We start from the raw sequence: 7,285 nt of genomic DNA, 5'->3' as shown, positions 1-7,285 counted from the left end.
ATAGATATATATATATATATATACACATAAAATGTATGTATGTATTTTACATATATTTATGTATGTATTTTATATATATATATATATATATATATATATATATGAAGCAGGTAATTGTACGGAGATCACTATATTGGGGCTAACCTAAGCTATCTACCCATGCTAACCAGCTAAGAGTGTACCTGGACTTGTCTCTCCACTATATCCGCACAACCGGGCTGTGCTCCAGTCTTATTCACAGTGCTGCTTATGTGGAACATACATTTTATCCATCGTTAAGGAGAATTGGTTGCAGATAATACTCCGGGATTCCTAAGGAGCTACTACACAGATAAGCGGTTTGATTTTATATATCTGGTACGCACACCACTTCTACTAATCTGCACGATCAATTATAGATCATCTTTATCCTGTTTTACAGTGTTTATGAGTTACCTGCGGTGCATCTATTCAGACACCATTCTGTTTAACTCCTCTGGACTATTTTGTGTACATCTGTGCTTATATGTTTATATACACTGTATACACCTGAAGGCGCCGCCCTTTACCATATATATCCTCCTATGTTTATCGGACTAACCATCCGCCTTTAAGGTCTGGCTGCCACACGCACGTTGTGGAGGTGTTACTTTTACTACTATATATTTATATAATCAATTATTGTATCTGCATATACCGTATTTATTACACACGCAATTCTGCATCTGTGTTACCATCCATATATTGGGTAAGCGCCACCTGTAGATATCTGGTTTGTTTTTTCTACTATATATATATATATATATATATATATATATATATATATATATATAATGTATGTATGTATTTTACATATATTTATGTATGTATTTTATATATATATATATATATATATATATATATATATATATATATACAACAGTATATTTAGGTTTTATTTATATTAATGATGCTTCTTATTATTTGCCATGGAAGCTTATTCTATCATGTACTGCATGCCTTTATATACAGTATAGGTCAATAGGTCATGTAGGTCATACACCAATAACTTTTAATGTTATATAAATCCCCCTAGAGAAAAAAAGAATATCTGATCAATTAAATACTCTTAAATTGTCTCATGTGGTCTTTAGAAACTACATAATTTAGTTTCTTTATGTAAGAGAATGGCAAAATGTATGTTTCTGAAGAGAGCAACAGGAAAAGACAGATAGCTGAAAATAAAATAGTTGATTTTATTTTTTAATCAAATTTAATATTAGGTTATTGATAAGAACTAACACATAATAAATCACACCTAATGCACCTACTGACGATGACCTACACTTGCTTCCACACATAGGTTGGGGCAGGGGTAGGACAAGCCTCAATATCTACTGCTGCACAGATTGGTCTAAAATAAATGCTTGTGAACAAGTGAAAAGCATCAGTAACAGATTATTTTATGAGTTTAGGATAAATATGTGCTAGACCCTCAAGGGTAGATGTATTACAAATTGTGTGTGGTGGGGGTTTGTAACCCTGCCACTCATCGCCACAATTTTCTGTCAGTTTCTTATCAGTGTCAATGTGTGGTGGCTTCTTAAACTCAAAACTGTTGGCGGCTTTGATTAAAAAGAGGCAGTTTGTGCTAAAAGAATGAAATCTGATTTGCAACCTTTCTCTTGGCGGTTTCCTTTTGGATAACTTACTTGTCAGGAGATTTTGACCTCACTAGAACTATAAAAGCCTGGGCACTTCCTCATTATTTTTTATAAGGTTGTGAGGAGCTAAGTGAGAGGATCTAGGAAATTTTGGTACCTTGTGGGAGCTAGCTTTGGAGAAATTATCTGGTGAATTATCTGCTTGGTGTGTGAATTGTCTTGCAATTTTATTTTCCGTCCTCTTTGTTTATTGTCTGTTTGCATTTTTGTATATTTTTGTTGATTGTATAGTCCTTTGTGTGTACTTATTGTGTGTGAGTGTGATGTGAGTACCTGTAGTATAGTTAGCAATTTGTGTTTGTCTGTACTTTCTTGTTTATGGTTAAATGTTTCCTGGTCGATGGAGAGAGATATGAGGGGGTAGGCAGAGGCTGTGGAGGAGGAGACCGAGATCGAGCAGAAGGGGGCAGAGAAAGCACAGGAAGGGTTAGAGGTGGCAGGTGAGGGGAGTCAGCTTAGGAAGACCAAGGCATGGAGACATATTAGTTTCTCCCAAGAGGAAAATTGTGTGTTAGTGCATAATATAGTCCCCTGCTATGAGCTAATTTTAGGGAGTCAGCTGGTCTGGACTCCTCTAAGGCAGAAACAGCGATTATGGGGCCAAATATGTGATGCCGTGAATGCAGTAGGGCCTTTAAATAGGTCTGTGCCCCACTGTAGGAATCGCTACTCAGACATAAAGAGGAGACTGTAAAAGATGTCTGAGGAGAGCAGGGCTGCAGCAGGTACCTGTTCATATGGATTACACATCCTGGACCTTTGTCAATAAGAAACATAGATGCTGATATGTGCTATATTTTAGTGCATGCCCAGAACCGTAATATGCTCTAGTTAAAGCAGCAACATCCAATTAAGGACCCTTACGATAGCCTATAATGTCATGGGTGTATTCATATAGTCAAAGTACAGTAATGGCTTGCCAAGCTCAAGCACATGCAGCGGCATCAGATTCAAGCTTTAGGCATCTGAAAGGTACGCTTTTTTGTGTCGTATCACTGGCACCAGCTGCAGGTTGGGAGTAGTTGCCGATTACTAGTGCTGATGGCTGTGACTGCATGCTAGAACATGTGTTTGCAATCGGGAGCATCTGTAAAAATGCATTTTATGTATAGTAGACATTAAGCTAGGTAAATGGATGTACGGCCGTGTATAAAATCAGGCCTTAAATTTGCAAATTAGATGTATGGTGAAAACTGAAAAAGCATCCTTAAATTGAAATTGTTCTCTGTACAAAATGTTTGTAGCAACTGCTATATTACAGAGACTACATGTGGGGATAATATCTCTACTTTATGCTACCCCAGTTTTTTATTTACTTGAACAGAGACTGCCATTCTGAGAATTTATCCATTATTGGAATTATATTACTGAACTCTACCAATTGATTGGCTCAATACCTGATATCCTATTTTTTATTATATGTACTCTATCAATTCAGGAATTTACTTCTTTCTCTCCCATGGACTTTATAGTACCAGATAGAGGCTGAATTTAGAGAATCCTTGATGTACCAAATATGTATGTTATTTACCATATGTTTCATTTTTATTTATCCATTTGTATGGTACATTCTATTCTGTTTATATAAGGTTGCAACCTGTGTTTAATATATTTGTACACATAGTTCTTTATGTTTGACCCAAACAGTAATAAAACTACAAGGGTCTCACCATTTAGAATCTACTCTTCTTAACACTCTGTGCGCCAAGGGGACCTCTACCTTTGCTATATTTTTAGGATATTACTTATAATAATTTTTCATTAATACATTTTCTAGTGCAGTCCTATTTTATTGCTATTTCTTTATGTTCAGAGGCTCTATAACCACTAAGGATAGCTGCTTAAAATGAATTTTATTTATATTAGCTCCCAAGGAGGTTTCTTTTAGTATACACTTTGAAAGTATAGGATATTTGGATCTTTGTGTGCAGTGTGTGTATAAATTAATTTATATAGCAAATGATTGTAATCAAGTCACCTTTCCCTTCCTTAACAAGGGTAGATTTAAGATAACATACCTTTACAAAATCCTAGCATTTCTATGTTGATGTGTTTTGTCTAAGACATTAAGGTGACATTCTTTGCTTTGGTTATGCTGTCTGGTCTCAGCATGATGATGTCTACTTAATGAATATTTTCACTGATTCAAGTTATGGACAGGTTCAGAAACAAAGGATCAAAAAAAATCCTTATGTAGATCCATTACTACTTACTATTATATTATCTTCTGATATAGCCGACATCAAATGTGTGGCTCACACCTCTCTTACTGATGATGTACCTCCTATCTGGCCTTTCACTAACCCATGTATCTCCACTTCAATCCATCTTAAATGCTGTGGCAAAACTGGTCTTCTATCACCGCACCACATCTGCTTTGCTCCCGGGTAAATCCCTTTACTGTTTCTCCATGCTCTCCAAAATCTAAATCAAAATACAGATAAATAAAGTTGTAAATAAATGATGATGATGACATTGTTGTGTCAGAGGAAGCACTTTTGAAAAAAATTCTGCAAGGATAGCAGCCTTTCTAAGATTTTTCAAAATAACACACAAGTGTCCATTTTGCACTGTAGGACATCTTCCCACTCTCTAAAACTGAAAAGGCTAAACGGTGTTTTTTTTGCGTGTCATTTTCAAACTGGCAATCTCCTGAAATCACCATATTGTTGCCTAATGACTTCAAACATTTTGCTCTTGAAGTTTTCATGCATAGTTTATGAGATGGCACATAGGACCAAAGACGGGATGATTTCTGCTATGACCAGGATTGCTTTGCACCCAGAGTTCACAACAAAAACAGTCAGACCTACCATGATGAAAACTTTCAACAAGCTGCAAAACCCATCATAAGGCCCTTTTGAAAATCTACAACTTGACTCCAACCATATGAGAAAATGTTGAATATTTGAATATGTTATGCTAGTATGAAAATATGTCCGCTACAAACATGGAAATCCTGTTTGTTGCAGTATAACACTGGGTGGAGTTTATGTGTAGAGATTCTGTGTGGAGTTATTTTGCTTTGGATGTTCTTGTTTTCCTTAGGTTGGGTGTTTGTTCTTCACCTGGCCTGGTAGAGGCCTAGTATAGTTGGTTTAGGCTATGTTCTTGAGGTTTTAATGTGGTTAGATGTTCAGAATAGTGTGCTGTGTGTAAATGTTTTAGTACTTGTTTGTATATACTTAATATGGATCTACCAGTGTGCCAAAGCAGGCACGATCAAACTCTACAACACGTTACTGAATGACACAGAAGTGGAATTTGCTCAATCAATTTATAGGCTCATAGCAGGTGCTTGAAAGGGTGGGGTTATCCTAAAATGAACAAACACAGGGAAAAATACCCCAGCACACTGCTATAGCCAGCAAAGGACCTGCCATTTCTACTGTAAATAAAAATGCAAAAGTCTTAGTTGCACACATTTGCAAATGTATGTTGAAGCCACCCGCAACTCCATAGCGAATTTGCTAATAGGGTAGTCCTAACTCTAACAATGAGAGTCCTATATATTTGGGCCATGCATATATGTGTTTTTAAATTGAGAGCTAACTTACCAAGAGGTACCCCAGAAACCTCCAAATAAAAATACAGCGCCAGCACTCCCCCTCAGCTACTGACACGAACATGCCTCTCAAACAAGTACAGAAGTGGAAGTTGGTCAATCAATTTATAGGCTCATAGCAGGTGCTTGAAAGGGTGGGGTTATCCTAAAAGGAACAAACACAAAAAAAAAAAACCAGCACACTGCCAGCAAAGGATCTTTGCTGGCTATAGCAGTGTGCTGGGGGATTTTTCTCTAAGTTACTGAATGACTTTTTACCTAGATTTGAGATATTATTAAGGATAAGTGTAGATAGGGTTATGCATTTCACAGGACATATGATACATGAAGTCTGCAATGATGTAGAAATCAAACAGAAAAATACAATTTAAACACTACCCCCAACTTAAGGGAACGTCTAAAGACAAAATGGTGGTTTTAAAATAAACTTGCCAAAGTATATACAAAAAATACATTTAAAGTAGTCTAGTGTATTGCCGTGGGCTCTTATGGGAATGAATTCCACCAATAACCGAAATACTGGACAAACCCTCATTTATCAAATTACCATTATCATGGGCAGCATGGTGGCTTGGTGGTTAGCACTTCTGCCTCACAGCACTGGGGTCATGAGTTTGATTCCCAACCATGGCCTTATCTGTGTGGAGTTTGTATGTTCTCCCTGTGTTTCCGTGGGTTTCCTCCGGGTGCTGCGGTTTCCTCCCACACATACCAAAAACATACAAGTAGGTTAATTGTCTGCTATTAAATTTACCTTAGTCTCTCTCAGTCTGTGTGTGTGTTAGGGAATTTAGACTATAAGCTCCAATGGGGCAGAGACAGATGTGTGTGAGTTCTCTGCACAGCGCTGCACAATTAGTGGTGCTATATAAATAGATGACAAATATCTCTGCCAGTTCTTTTGTGTTGACCTGCAACTAACAGGGAATTAAAAAATACCCCCACTTGGGACATGTTCTTTTTAACCCGTTGATATGCTAACATCACCTAAGGAATTTGCCATTTAACCATCCGTTCCCCTAGCCCTACCTAATCCCGACCACTGCCATAATGAAGCACATTATCATTTTTTACAAACCTTTAAGACTCAAAGACATGCACCAAGTAGACGTAATTCGTGTAGCTGAATAATTTAGCTGAAAGTTAATTTTATTAATACTTAAATGCAAATAGTAAAGCTAATTTATAGAGATGTATTAATTTGCCCTTAGTGAACATAGCTATATAAAACTTAATTGCTGTACAAAACAGTTTTGTTTAATTAAAATCCATTTAAGCAAGAATATACTACTCTGTGTCAGTATGAATTATTAGCAGGTGAATGCAAATAATATTGGTTAGTTTAATTATGCTAACTTTTTCTTTCAGTGTTAAAGATTTCTTTAGCAGACCTAAAAGTCTGCCTTCCTAACTTCAATAGGCATTCAATTACAGACAACAGTCTATTGTAAAGGGCCCTCTTACCTCTCTGTCTGTCTGTATTGCCCAGTATTGTTTTATTACGGTTTGTCCCCAATTGTAAAGCGCTAAGGAATTTTTTGGCGCCATGTAAATAAATGTAGATGATGCCGATGGTCTATTACAGGCAATAAAATGTGTCTTTATATGTGTTTCTTTTTTAGATGAGGTTGACGGGTCAACTATTTCGAAACGAACACCTTGTAAGAAATATGCTGGCTGCATGGCTGTATTTTAACCTAGCAATTAATAAAAAAATATTTAATATGCGCACTGTATGCTTGCATAGTGAGATTTACAGCTATGACATTTGCATCTAAGCTAAATTGAAGAGACCTGCAGAATGTGCCCAGTTTTAAAGGATATGCTTATATTAGGGAAATTTTATTTTTCAGTAAACTAGTCCTGATAGAACCAACTGGTCCATTTTTGTGTACTTATAAAATTGTGCCTTACTTTTCTTGCATTGGTTAACAAAGTTTATCTAATTGTTCTCTTCAATTAGATTTAGATCATATGCATTCTTCTGGTTATGTCCATTGCCCCCCAGTGAATCACCTAGCCAACCTTTGGGGCTAGA

Source organism: Mixophyes fleayi, chromosome 10, assembly GCF_038048845.1.
Source record: "Mixophyes fleayi isolate aMixFle1 chromosome 10, aMixFle1.hap1, whole genome shotgun sequence".
Taxonomy (NCBI): Eukaryota; Metazoa; Chordata; class Amphibia; order Anura; family Limnodynastidae; genus Mixophyes; species Mixophyes fleayi.
This window is presented reverse-complemented; position numbering follows the sequence as displayed.